We start from the raw sequence: 13,384 nt of genomic DNA, 5'->3' as shown, positions 1-13,384 counted from the left end.
TCCAATATATCCAGTTTTTCATTTGCTCATGCTTTTGTTGTCATAGCTAAGAAATCATTACCCAATCCAAGATCACAAACATTAGCATTTATGTTTTCTTCTAAGAGTTTTATGGTTGTAACGCTTTCATCCATTCTGAGTTAATTTTTGTATATAGTATGGGGTAAAGGTCCAATTGCATTTTTTGGCATACAGTTATCCTCTTGTCCCTTCACCATTTGTTGAAAAGACTATTCTTTCCCCCACTGAATAATCTTGGCACACTTGTCAAAAATCAGTTGAACAGGCTGCGTGTGATGGCTGGTGCCTGTAATCCCAGCACGTTGAAAGGCCGAGGAGGGCGGATCACCTGAGGTCAGGAGTTGGAGATCAGCCTGACCAATATGGTGAAACCCTGTCTCTACTAAAAATACAAAAAGTTAGCCAGGCATAGTGGCGCACGCCTGTAATGCCAGCTACTCGGAAGGCTGAGGCAGGAGAATCACTTGAACCCAGGAGGCAGTGGTTGCGATGAGCCAAGATCATGACACTACACTCCAGCCTGGGTGACACAGCAAGACTCTGCCGTCTCAGAAAAAAAGAAAAAAAGAAATTTTGGAAAGGAAGTGATAAGTCAATGTGAGGTGCAAAATATACAGGTTTCGCAAGGAGCCCATTTATTATAAATGACCAGGGCTAGGGTATTAATCATGGGAATAAATGACTGAGGTGGACTGGAAAACAAGATGATTGGAAATGAGTGGACAAAAAACTGAGGGCCAGTTGTCTCCATGCATCATGGAATAGCCAAGACTGATGACAGTAGGAATGGTGTAAACCAAGAGAATGAATCAGGCTTCTAAATTTTCAGAGAATGTGGGGGAAGTGACCCAGGAGATCAGCAGATTATTACAATATCCTGATGGCAGGCACTGAAAAGGAGCTGAGTTTTTAGGGGGTTAGCAACAGTCTGAAGTAGACAAAGAGCAGCTTGATAAGAGTTACAAGCGAAATGCTGAACCTCCCCTGTAGTACTTTCAGAGAAGTGAGATCCTCTAACTTGAAAGATCAGGAAGGGGATCATGGGAAAAGTGGCATTTATATGGACGTTGAAAGATGAAAAGAATTTTGAGAGAAATAGATTTGGAAAGATAATTCCAGGCAGAGAGATGCTATTACCAACCAAAGAGCTGACACTGCTCCGCCCACGCCTGGTGCTTTTGCAAATCCGCCTCCAGAGCCCGTTGCTGTGGTGCTAATAGCATCCTTGGTATTACCAGAGCTGGTTAGCAGTTGGCCACCAGGTGGCAGTGTATATCTTTGCGCCATCCCTCCCAGTACCCGCCCTGGAGAAAAACTGGAAGTGAGAATTAGCACAGGTACAGCTGAGGTGAGATCAGCGGCTTGTGGACTGTGTATTTAGTTAGGCCTGAAGAAGCAAAGCCCTCAGAGAAGAGGCTAAATTAGGGAGAAGATCAGGGAGAAGATAAAAGGAAAGGAAATTGCCTCAGGGCAAGAGTATAATGAGGTCTAAAAAGCAGCAGAGGGCTCTTGGAGGGAGAGCCATGTCCTCCTGGCCATTCCTTGAGGAACTGGTTGGGATACGTGCGCCGCCCTAGGCTTTACAAAACTCCAGAAATACGCTCTTTGAACCAGAGGTGACAATTCACTGAATGAGGATTACCCCAACCAGCCACAGCGTGAAATCCTTGGGGAAGGTGTGTGCTGATTGGATCAGAGGCACAAAGGAAAAGAATCCCAGAATGAAGGACCAGTTCGAATGCCAAGACTCCATAAATCACTGCAAGAAAAACACCTTGTGGTGAGGGTTCTGGGATTTGGGATCATTTCCAGATGAGAATCCGCAAATGACTCACTGCCTCACACAGTCCTTCTGAGGCTGTTAACAGATTGCTTCCATCAGTATTGAGTCAGGAATTGAGGCTGCTCACCACTGCACTTACTTGTCAACTTTTTTTTTTTTCCTGAGACAGAGTTTCACTCTTGTGGCCCAGGCTGAAGTGCAATGGCGCAGTCTCGGCTCACTGCAACCTCTGCCTCCTGGGTTCAAGCGATTCTCCTGCCTCAGCCTTCCGAGTAGCTAGGATTAGAGGCATGCACCACCATGCCCAGCTAATTTTTTATTTTTAGTAGAGACGGGGTTTCTCCATGTTAGTCGGGCTGGTCTCGAACTCCAGACCACAAGTGATCCACCTACCTCGTTCTCTCAAAGTGCTGGGATTACAGGCGTGAGCCACCTCGCCCGGCATCAACTGTTTTCATAAATTAATTATCAGTTGCTTAAAGAAGGAAGCAGCCAAAAGGAAGAACCAAAGAGAGAGGGGAGATGTGAAGATTTGTAGTGCAAGGTGAGGAAAAGGCACCAGAGCAACACTGGAAGAGAGTTTGGAGCAATAGTCTTTTCTTGGGGAGGGGGAGGCTTGTTTATTCCCCATAATAATTTTCAAAAACTATGTATTTCCCCTACACATTTTTAAGTTGACATCTAAGAAAATTTTTTTATGTTTAAGTAGCTTCCAGAGATTAATTTCTGCTATTATCTGGTATACATGCTTTCAGTACCACTGCTAGCTTTTCCATTGCTTTTGTGCAAAGTAGGCAAAGGTGCCCTTTTGGGAAAAAGCAGGTTTTCTAGGAACGGTACTGTTGTGTAAAGAAAAATGTGCCCCTTCCTCTGGATGAGGAGGAGAGCCTGGCCAGTGGATTGCAGGCTGTATTTCAGCCTCTACTTATCCCATGAAACTGCACAACTAAGTTTCAGCCCTCCACTTGTCCCGAAAACTATACAAACCATACGTAAAAGCTTTGTAAACTTTAACTGAAAAAACAGGCCATGCGCGGAGGCTCACCCCTGTAATCCCAGCACTTTGGGAGGCCGAGGCAGCAGATCTCCTGAGGTCAGGAATTCGAGACCAGCCTGGCCAATGTGGTGAATCCCCGTCTATACTAAAAATACAAAAATTAGCCAGGTATGGTGGCGCACGCCTGTAATCCCAGCTACTCGGGAGGCTGAGGCAGGAGAAATGTTGGAACCTGGGAGGCAGAGGTTGCAATGAGCTGAGATTACGCCACTGCACTCCAGCCTGGGCAACAGAGCGAGACTCCATCTCAAAAAAAAAAAACAAAAACAAAGGCCAGTACGGTGACTCAGGCCTGCAATCCCAGCACTTTGGGAGGCCAAGTCAGGTGGATCACGGGGTGAGGAGTTTGAGACCAGCTTGACCAACATGGTGAAACCCCGTCTCTACTAAAAATACAAAAATTATCTGGGCATGGTCGCACATGCCTGTAATCCCAGCTACTGAGGTGGCTGAGGCAGCAGAATTGCTTGAACCCAGGAGGCGGAGGTTGCAGTGAGCCGAGATCATGCCACTGCACTCCAGCCTGGGCTACAGAGCCAGACTTCGTCTCAGAAAAAAAAAAAGAAGAAGACACCAAACCGCGTGCGGTGGCACATGTCTGTAATACCAGCACTTTGGGAGGCCGAGACAGGCGGATCACTTGAGGTCAGGAATTTGAAACCTGCCTGGCCACCATTGCGAAACCCCATCTCTACTAAAAATACAAAAAAATTAGCTGGGCGTGCTGGTGCATGCCTATAGTCCCAGCTACCTGGGAGGCTGAGGCAGGAGAATGAACCCGGGAGACGGAGGTTGCAGTGAGCTGAGATTGCGCCACTGCACTCCTGCCTGGGCGACAGAGCGACTCCATCTCAAAAAAAAAATAAATAAATAAAAAAGAAATAAAGAAAGAAAAAAACAAGAATAAACAAAAACCTTGGAATACAGACATAGCTCATTCAATTTATGGACATATAAACTAAATGACAAACCTACTGTTTATGGAGAAACCTGTGAGCCACATCTTTTGGCTTTGGAAGCCAAAAGCCTAACTTCCTTTTTTTATTTCAAATGAAAACATTAATACATGTCCCTATATCAACCGTCTTCCTTTTTTTTCTTTTTTTCTTTTTTTTTTTTGAGACGGAGTCTCACTCTGTTGCCCAGGCTGGAGTGCGGTGGCACGATCTCAGCTCACTGCAACCTCCACCACCTGGGTTCAAGCGATTCTCCTGCCTCAGCCTCCCGAGTAGCTGGCACTACAGGCATGTGCCACCATGCCTGGCTAATTTTTTGTGTTTTTTAGTAGAGACAGGGTTTCACCATGGTAGCCAAGATGGTCTTGATCTCCTAACCTCGTGATCTGCACGCCTCGGCCTCACAAAGTGCTGGGATTACAGGCGTCAGCCACCGTGCCTGGCCACCACATTGTTTTGATTACAGCTTACTGCTGAATTTTGACAGTGCTTTACATTCTCTAGAAACAAATCCTTTGGGATATGTGGTTTGCAAATATCTTCTCTGAATGTAGCCTATCTTTTCACCATATACATGGGGCCTTTTGCAGAGCAAAAGCTTTTCATTTTGATAAGCCCAAATTTATCAATTTTTCCTCTTGTGGCTTGAGCTTTTACTGTCTTTTGTTTTTTGTTTTTTGTTTTTTTTTGAGATGAAGTCTCTCTCTGTCGCCCAGGCTGAGTGCAGTGGTGTAATCTCAGCTCACTGCAACCTCCGCCTCCCGGATTCAAGCCATTCTCCTGCCTCAGCCTTCCAACTAGCTGGGACTACAGGTGCGCACCACCATGCCTGGCTAATTTTTTGTATTTTTAGTAGAGATGGGGTTTCACCATGTTAGCCAGGATGGTCTCGATCTCCTGACCTCATCATCCGCCAGCCTCGGCCTCCCAAAGTGTTGGGATTACAGGCATGAGCCACCGCGCCTGGCTGAGCTTTTATTGTTAAGTCTCTTTTACTATAACACAGCCATGCTCACTTGTTTATGTAATGAACATGACTGCTTAAATGCTATGACATTAGAACTGAGTAGCTGTAGTGGTGACTGAGCCGCTATGGCCCACAAAGCCTCTATCTGCACAAAAAGAGTCAGCTGACCCAGGATCTAATCGGATAAGCCTTCATACTCTAGGGTATTTTCGTATGCCTTTCCCTCTATCTGAAACACTCTTTCTCCAGATCTCCTCACGGCCGGCTCTTTATGTCATTCTGATTTCTGCTCAAATTTACCGTAAAGAGGCCTTCCCTGACCACACTACAGGCATATCTCGCTTTATTGCATTTTGCTTCATTGCATTTTGCTCCTATTGCGCTTTTTTACGAATTGAAGGTTTCTGGCAATCCTATGTTAAGCAAGTCTATTAGCCTCATTTTTCCAACAGCATGAGCTCACTTTGAGTCTCTGTGCCACATTCTGGTAATTCTTGCAATATTTCAAACATTTCGTTATTGTTATATCTGTTATGGTGATCTGTGATCAGTGATCTTTGATATTACTATTGTCATTGTTTTGGCATGAACCATATCTATATAAGACAATGAATGTGGGCCGGGCACGGTGGCTCCCACCTGTAATCCAAGCACTTTGGGTGCCGGGTGGTGGACATGCCTGTAGTCCAGTATTGACAAAATTTTTTTTTTTTTTTTTTAGACAGAGTCTCGTCTGTCGCGCGATCTCGGCTCACTGCAAGCTCCGCATCCCGGGTTCACGCCATTCTCCTGCCTCAGCCTCTCCGAGTAGCTGGGACTACAGGCGCCCGCCACCACGCCCGGCTAATTTTTTGTATTTTTAGTAGAGACGGGGTTTCACTGTGGTCTCGATCTCCTGACCTCGTGATCCGCCCGCCTCGGCCTCCCAAAGTGCTGGGATTACAAGCGTGAGCCACCGCGCCCGGCGAGAATCTCTTGAATCTGGGAGGTGGAGGTTACAGTGAGCCGAGATCATGCCACTGCACTCCAGCTTGGGTGGCAGAGTGAGACTCTGTCTCAGAAAAAAAATGAAAAAAAAAAAAAAAAAGACAATAAATCTAATCAATTAATATTGTATGCATTCTGACTGCTCCACTAACTGGCCATTCCCTGTTTCTCTCTCCTTCTCTCTCTTCTCAGGCCTCCCTATTTCCTGAGACAATAATATTGAAAATTAGGCCAATTAAAAACCCTAAATGGCATCTAAGAATTCAAGTGAAAGAGTCAAACATATCTCACTTTAAATCAAAAGCTAGAAATGATTAAGCTTAGTGATAAAGGCATGTCAAAAGCCAAGAGAAGCCAAAAGCAAGGCCTGTTGCACCAAATAGTTAGCCAAACTATAAATACAAAGGAAAAGTTCTTCAGGAAAATTAAAAGTGCGACTCCAGTGAACACACAAATGATAAGAAAGTGAAACAGGGGCCAGGCATGGTGGCTTAAGCCTGTAATCCCAACACTTTGGGAAGGCCGAGGTGGGTGGATCATCTGAGGTCAGGAGTTCGAGACCAGCCTGGCCAACATGGCGAAACCCCGTCTCTACCAAAAATACAAAAATTAGCCAGGCATGGTGGCATGCGCCTGTACCCAGCTAATCCCAGCTACCCAGGAGGCTGAGGCAGGATAATCGCTGGAACCCAGTGGGCAGAGGCTGCAGTGAGCCGAGATTGCGCCACTGCACTCCAGCCTGGCTGACAGACCAAGACTCTGTCTCAAAAAAAAAAAAAAAAAGAAAGAAAGAAAGAAAAAAAAAAAAAAAAAAAAAAAAGAAAGAAAGAAAGAAAAGAAAGTGAAACAGATGTATTACTGATATGGAGAAAGTTTTAGTGGTCTAGATAGACCACTAAACATTTTCTTAAGCCAAAGCCTAATCCAGAGCAAGGCCCTAACTTTCTTTAATTTTTTCTTTTTTCTTTGAGATGGAGTCTTGCTCTGTCGCCTAGGCTGGAGTGAGTGCAGTGGCATGATCTCGGCTCACTGCAACCTCCGCCTCCTGGGTTCAAGCTATTCTCCTGCCTCAGCCTCCCAAGTAGCTGGAACTACAGGCACCCTCCACCATGCCCAGCTAATTTTTATATTTTTTAGTAGAGACAGGGTTTCACTATGTTGGCCAGGCGAGATCCACTCGCCTCAGCCTCCCAAAGTGCTGGGATTACAGGCATAAGCTACTGGGCCCAGCCAACTTTCTTTCATTTTATGAAGGCTGAGAAAGGTGAGGAAGCTGTAGAAGAAAAGTTAGAAGGTAGCAGAAGTTGGTTCATGAGGTTTAAGGAAAGAAGCTGTCCCTATAACTTAAAAGTACAAGGTAGGTGAAGCAGCAAGTGCTGATACAGAAGCTACAACTAGTTATCCAGATTTAGCTAAGATAATTGATAAAAGTGGCAACACTATACAACAGATTTTCAGTGTAGATGAAACAGCCTTATATTGGAAGAAGATGCCATCTAGGATTTTCGTGGTTTTTTTTTTTTTTTTTTTTTTGAGAGAGTTTCACTTTTGTCACCCATGCTGAAGTGCAGTTGCTCAATCTTGGCTCACTGCAACCTCTGCCTCCCGGGCTCAAGAGATTCTCCTGCCTCAGCCTCCCAGTAGCTGGGACTACAGGCATGTGACACCAAGCCGGGCTAATTTTTGAATTTTTAGTAGAGGTGGGGTTTGACAATGTTGGCCAGGCTGGTCTCAAACTCCTGACCTCGTGATCCACCCACCTTGGCCTCCCAAAGTGCTGGGATTACAAGCGTGAGCCACCGCGCCTGGCCTATGCCATCTAGGACTTTCATAGCCAGAGAGGAGAAGTCAATGACTGGTTTCAAAGCTTCAAAAGACAGGCTGACTCTCTTTTCAGGGGCATTAGCTTCATTATGTAAATCTGCTGTGCTTATGTCCTATAAATGGAACAATTTAGCCTGGGTGACAGCATATCTCTTTATAGCATGGTTTACTGAATTTTTTTTTTTTAATTTTTAACTTTTTGGCTGGGCATGGTGGCGTATACCTGTAATCCCAACACTTTGTGAGGCTTATGTAATTTAACCACCAGATGCTGCCTATCCTACCCTCCAGCCCAGTCCAAAGGCTCATATGCTGCTGAATACATTTTCTTGATCTTTATCACAGTAAGCAAGTACAATGACTCAGTTACACTCTATAGTCTACTCTATAAAAAGTTATTATTATTGTGTACATTCATATATTACTCTATGTTACTCTTCACACCTATATAGCCATGGTTCTTTTCAAGGAAATTCCCTCAAAACAAGTTGTGTATGATTATTATGGAGGCCTGTTTGCAATTACAGTGCTGATCATAAATATTTTATCATTCATCTTGCTCTTGATAATATTAAAGCACAAAAGGCTGCAAATGGCAAAGAATAATTACTTATGAATAAAAAGATTTTGGGAATGTACCAAGTCTGTTGGCTGTAACAGTCTCTCCCACCACCACTTATGTATATTACACATTATCAGGACATGAAAAGTTTAGGAAGATGATAGGTACTGTGATTATCAACATAACCATGACCAACCAATTTGATATCTGACATCAGTTTTAATACTCACATTCTGTCTGTTGTCCATCTCTCTGCTATCCTAGGAATTGACTCCCTCTCCAATTTCTCTTCAAGGTACTGCTTCCTGTAAATTGTAATTATCTAGTTATTCATTTACTCCATCTGCTTAAGCTCCTTGAGGGAAGAGGCTGTGATTTAGCCCCCTTGCCAATGGGCACTCCAATAAATACTTCTGGAAGAAAAGTGAAAATTTATATAATTCTAATGATGTTTTAGATTAACTCAATTCTGGGATCCCCAATAAAGTTTATTCTACTCATTCAGTAGCGATTGAGAAGTATTTTTTCAAATAAGGGTTCTGGGGAGAGACAGCTGAAGGTAAGGTAAAAATGTCTGTCCTATATTTTGAGTTGTTTCTCTGTCACCAACTAGCAGTTTCCCTATCTGCAAAATGAGCAAGGATTGGATTAGGTGATCTTGCTGTCATAAAATTCTGTGATTTAATGTGGTTTACCTTGCCATACAAAATTTAAAACACTTAGAACAAGCCACCTCTCCTCATAGCATCACCTTAGCCTAAACTGCTTCAGTGAGCCACAGTGAAGTTGGAAATCATGATTCTGCTTAACCAGTTACCAAATGTGTGTTTCCTCCTCTACCAGCTCTCCTGACTTGGATTAATAGTTCTGAAGGTCTGCTGAGATACGTTACGTTGAACACCTGTATTATTTCCTGAGTCTCTTAGGAGGAGGAGGAGAATTAGGAAAGACTGTCCCTTCCACTATTCCACATCCTCCTTATTTCATTTTCATTTCTCTCTGCTACCTTCCCCACCCCGTGCCTCACTCTTTTTGTTCCTGTATCAACTAGTTCTTATCTTCTAGGTCATTCACACTTGGAAAAAACAAATAAAGTCAAACCAAAAAAAACCCTCAGAACTCTTTTAACTCAAATAAATATACTTTTCAAAAAAAGTAAAGTAGTATAGTCAGCCCAGCTCCAAGAACCCAGTGAAGCCCCCACACACCTGAAGCCAAAATGTCCAGCAAGTGGACCAAAGCCAAGACCACCAAGAAGCGACCACAGCACAGGGGGCCACATCCAATGTCTTCGTGATATTTGACCAGTTCCACGTCCAGGAGTTTAAGGAGGCTTTCAACATGATTGACCAGAACCATGATGGCTTCATTGACAAGGGGGACAGCACGACAAGCTGGCTTCACCGGGGAAGAACCCCAAGGATGAATACCTGCAGGGCATGATGAGCGAGGCCTCACGGCCGATCAACTTCACCACTTCCCTCACCATGTTTGGGGAGAAGCTGAATGGAACAGACCCCCAGGATGTGATCCAAAATGCCTTTACCTGCTTCAACGAGGAATCCTCAGGTTCCCATCTCCAGGAGCTGCTCACCACCATGGGTGACAGCTTCACAGATGAGGAAGTGGATGAGATGTACTGGGAGGCTCCCACTGATAAAAACGGCAAGTTCAACTAGGTGGAGGTCACCTGCATCCTCAAACATGGTGCCAAGGGCAAAGATGACTAGGCCACCCCAGCCCTCGCGACACCCTGGCCCCCCGCCAGTCACGCCCCCACCCCCCGCACACACTGGTCTGTACCAGCTCTCTGCCCACGACCTTCTCTCAGGGGATCCTCCCTTTGAGGACTTCGGGTCCCAGCTCCCAGTGGAGAAATCAGGCCAAGAGAAGTGCGGTGCAGGACTGAGGCAGGTGTTCCCACCGTGACCCTAGAGCCCTGGGCTGGAGTCTCTGACCCCTCCAAGGAAAGACCGCCTTCTGAAGAGATGGGCCTCCAGGACCTGGAGGCACTGAGAGAAGGCCCCCAAGACAGCCATTCCTGGGCTGCTCCCCAAGGAGGAAGGGAACTTGTGTGCCCCCAGGAGGAAGGGACCTTTAGTCATGAGATCCAATACCACTTCAGGTGCATCCCCACCCAAATGCAAGTTCACTAAAGTCCCCTCTCAGAGGACAGGACACTAGACTCCTCCCCTACATCCTGTTGAACCACCAGCGCACACCCGCCCAGAGCAGCCACCCACCGTGGGAGTGCGCTCAAGAAGACATCTGTCCCAGGGGAGGCAGAATCTCCAGCAGAGGGCTGAGCACGGAAAAAAAAGAAAAAGAAAAAACAAGTGAGGTACTGTTTATTTATCTGTAAAATTAACTCAGATGAATTCTTAAAAATCAATGCAAATTCTAAATTTAGTCTGTGTATTAAACTGGGACAAAACTAATAACAGTATTTTACCAAGGGCACTTGGCCTTACTCCCATTCTCTCACACTTCAGACATAAATCACTGAATGAATCCAGCACTGAATAAATGAATGATCCATAATTTCCTAAGACAATTCCAATTTTCATCTTGCACAAATCTACAAAGCTGATCCACCCGCACAGCACTTGAACTCCTGGTAGGTATCTTTCAAGGCCAAGGCAGTTCCTCCGCCCGAATCCAGTTCCCTCCACCTGGATCATGCTCCCAAGGCTCCCCTCATTTCATTCAGGTTTCCTGCCAAAAGACACTTCCTCACAAAGGCCTCTCAGACCGAGCCCTTCCCCACTCCCAACTTTACAGTCCACTCCCCTAGCCCTACTACATTTTTATTTATGAAGATTTACGGCATTTTGTTACATATCTATACATTTTCTTGTCTGTCTCTTCCCTAGAATATACAGTCCAGGAGGGCAAGGGCTGGGGTGGCTTCGTTTGCTGTGGGATCCCAGCACTTAGAGCGGAGCCCAGGACATAGTAGGTGCTCAGTAAATCACAAATCTCTTCTCCAAGGCTAGTTTCCCAGAGCCGCAGCACTCTTTTTTTTTTTTTTGAGACAGAGTCTCGCTCTGCCACCCAGGCTGGAGTGCAGTGGCGCAATCTCGGCTCACTGCAAGCTCCGCCTCCCGGGTTCACGCCATTCTCCTGCCTCAGCCTCTCCGAGTAGCTGGGACTACAGGCGCCCGCCACCACGCCCGGCTAATTTTTTGTATTTTTAGTAGAGACGGGGTTTCACTGTGGTCTCGATCTCCTGACCTCGTGATCCGCCCGCCTGGGCCTCCCAAAGTGCTGGGATTACAAGCGTGAGCCACCGCGCCCGGCCCAGCACTCTTCTTTCTTAGCCCGGCCCACCTCCGAGTAGCCGCCCACCTCTACTCCAGCTCGGCCACCTCTACCCCAGCTCGGGTCCTCATTCCCGCACCCCCCGGCCGCAGGGACGGCGCGGCGCACCCACCTCCCAGACCCCGCGACTGCGGTTGGGCCCCGCGGCTTCGCTCAACCGCGCACCTCCCGGGCCGCTGCGCCTCTGCCCTGGCCCCTGGCCCCAGGCCGCCGCCGCGCCCGGCAGTAACAGCGACCGCGCCGCTGGGCTCCTGCCGGCCCCGCCCGCAGCCGTTGGGACCCACTAACTGCCTCGAAAAGCCAAGGATTCGACTTCGAATGGTCCGTTAATGTGGTCCACAACTGAATTGCTGATCAGGGAACTTCACATTGAAACTACATGAGATATAGACCAATATCCTTATTCCTGTATTAATCACCTCCCACAACTCATTTTTTGCAGATAAGTCAATGGTTTTATAAAAAAAGGAAGAAATGGCCGGGCGCGGTGGCTCATGCCTGTAATCCCAGCACTTTGGGAGGCTGAGGCGGGCGGGTCACCTGAGGTCAGGAGTCCGAGACCAGCCTCAACATGGGAAAACCCCGTCTCTACTAAAAATACAAAATTAGCCGGGCGTGGTGGTGCATGCCTGTAATCCCAGCTACTCAGGAGGCTGAGGCAGGAGAATTGCTTGAACCTGGGAGGCGGAGGTTGCAGTGAGCCGAGATCGCGCCATTGCACTCCAGCCTGGACAACAAGAGTGAAACTCCATCTCAAAAAAAAAAAAAGAAGAAGAAGAAGAAGAAATATAATAAAGAAATGTCCAAGAGAAAGCATAAGGAAAAACAAACTAAGAAAGAGTTTCTTGTAAAATAAAAGGAAGTAGAAGGAATATATTGACTTGCGGAGTTGGTTTGTGTTTCCATTGTTGCTGGGTATGCCTATAAACTTTTTCTTGTTCCAGCCAGTGGGAGAAAAACCACTTACTCTCTTATTTTTCACTCTACTCAAAACACACACAGGCACACACTCACATATACATGCCACCATCTAACATGTAATCATATTACCAAATGTACAAATACAGACATTAGCTTTTTATTGGTTGCAGTACAGGATTGATAATTTTGTCCTATTTGTTCCTTCGATGCTAAATATATCTGATGATCGTCTTTCCTCTCTAGTTATTGGCAGAAGCTCATGTGATTTTTGGAAGGAATTAAGGACAATATCAAGTTTTTTTGTTTGTTTTTTGTTGTTGTTGTTTTTCTTTTTTTTTTTTTGAGACAGAGTTTTGTTCTTGATGCCCCAGGCTGCAGTGCAATGGCAGATCTCAGCTCAATGCAACCTCCGTCTCCAGGGTTCAAGCGATTCTCCTGCCTCAGCCTCCCTAGTAGCTGGGATTACAGGCATGTGCCACCACGCCTGGCTAATTCTGTGTTTTTAGTAGAGACAGGGTTTCTCTGTGTTGGTCAGGCAGGTCAAGAACTCCCTACCTCAGGTGATCCACCTGCCTTGGCCTCCCAAAGTGCTGGAATTACAGGTGTGAGCCTCTGCACCCAGCCCAATATCAACATTTTTAACATCACTAGACTGTATATAGAATTTTATTATTTATATATATTTATGTAGAAATGTTTAAATATTATCTCACTTGATCATTGTTTTTTGTTTTTTGAGACAGAGTCTCACTCTGTCACCCAGGCTGGAGTGCAATGGAGCGATTTCTGCTCACTGCAACCTCTACCTCCTGGGTTCAAGTGATTCTCCTGCCTCAGCCTCCCGAGTAGCTGGGGTTACAGGCACGTGCCACTATGCCCAGCTAATTTTTGTATTTTTAGTAAAGACTGGATTTCACCATGTTGGCCAGGCTGGTCTCAAACTCCTAATCTCAGATGGCCGGCCCGCCTCGGCCTCCCAAAGTGC

At 46.0% G+C, this 13,384-nt stretch overlaps 1 long non-coding RNA gene and 1 pseudogene across 1 annotated transcript; one reads left to right on the top strand and one right to left on the bottom strand.

Annotated features, from left to right (window-relative positions):
* Positions 1 to 8,384: 8,384 nt before the first annotated feature.
* On the bottom strand, positions 8,385 to 11,759 carry LOC131384064 (uncharacterized). Its single transcript, XR_009214550.1, has 3 exons — positions 11,591 to 11,759; positions 10,401 to 10,459; positions 8,385 to 8,462 (listed from the first exon to the last, which is right to left on the bottom strand). It is a non-coding gene; the product is annotated as an uncharacterized LOC131384064 (long non-coding RNA).
* LOC116472633 (myosin regulatory light chain 2, smooth muscle major isoform-like) lies at positions 9,377 to 9,887 on the top strand (annotated as a pseudogene).
* Positions 11,760 to 13,384: the final 1,625 nt, after the last annotated feature.

This window comes from Hylobates moloch, unplaced genomic scaffold, assembly GCF_009828535.3.
Source record: "Hylobates moloch isolate HMO894 unplaced genomic scaffold, HMol_V3 SCAFFOLD_8, whole genome shotgun sequence".
NCBI classification, from domain to species: domain Eukaryota; kingdom Metazoa; phylum Chordata; class Mammalia; order Primates; family Hylobatidae; genus Hylobates; species Hylobates moloch.
The sequence above is the reverse complement of the archived record's forward strand: the minus strand, read 5'-3'. Positions and strand labels throughout refer to the sequence as shown.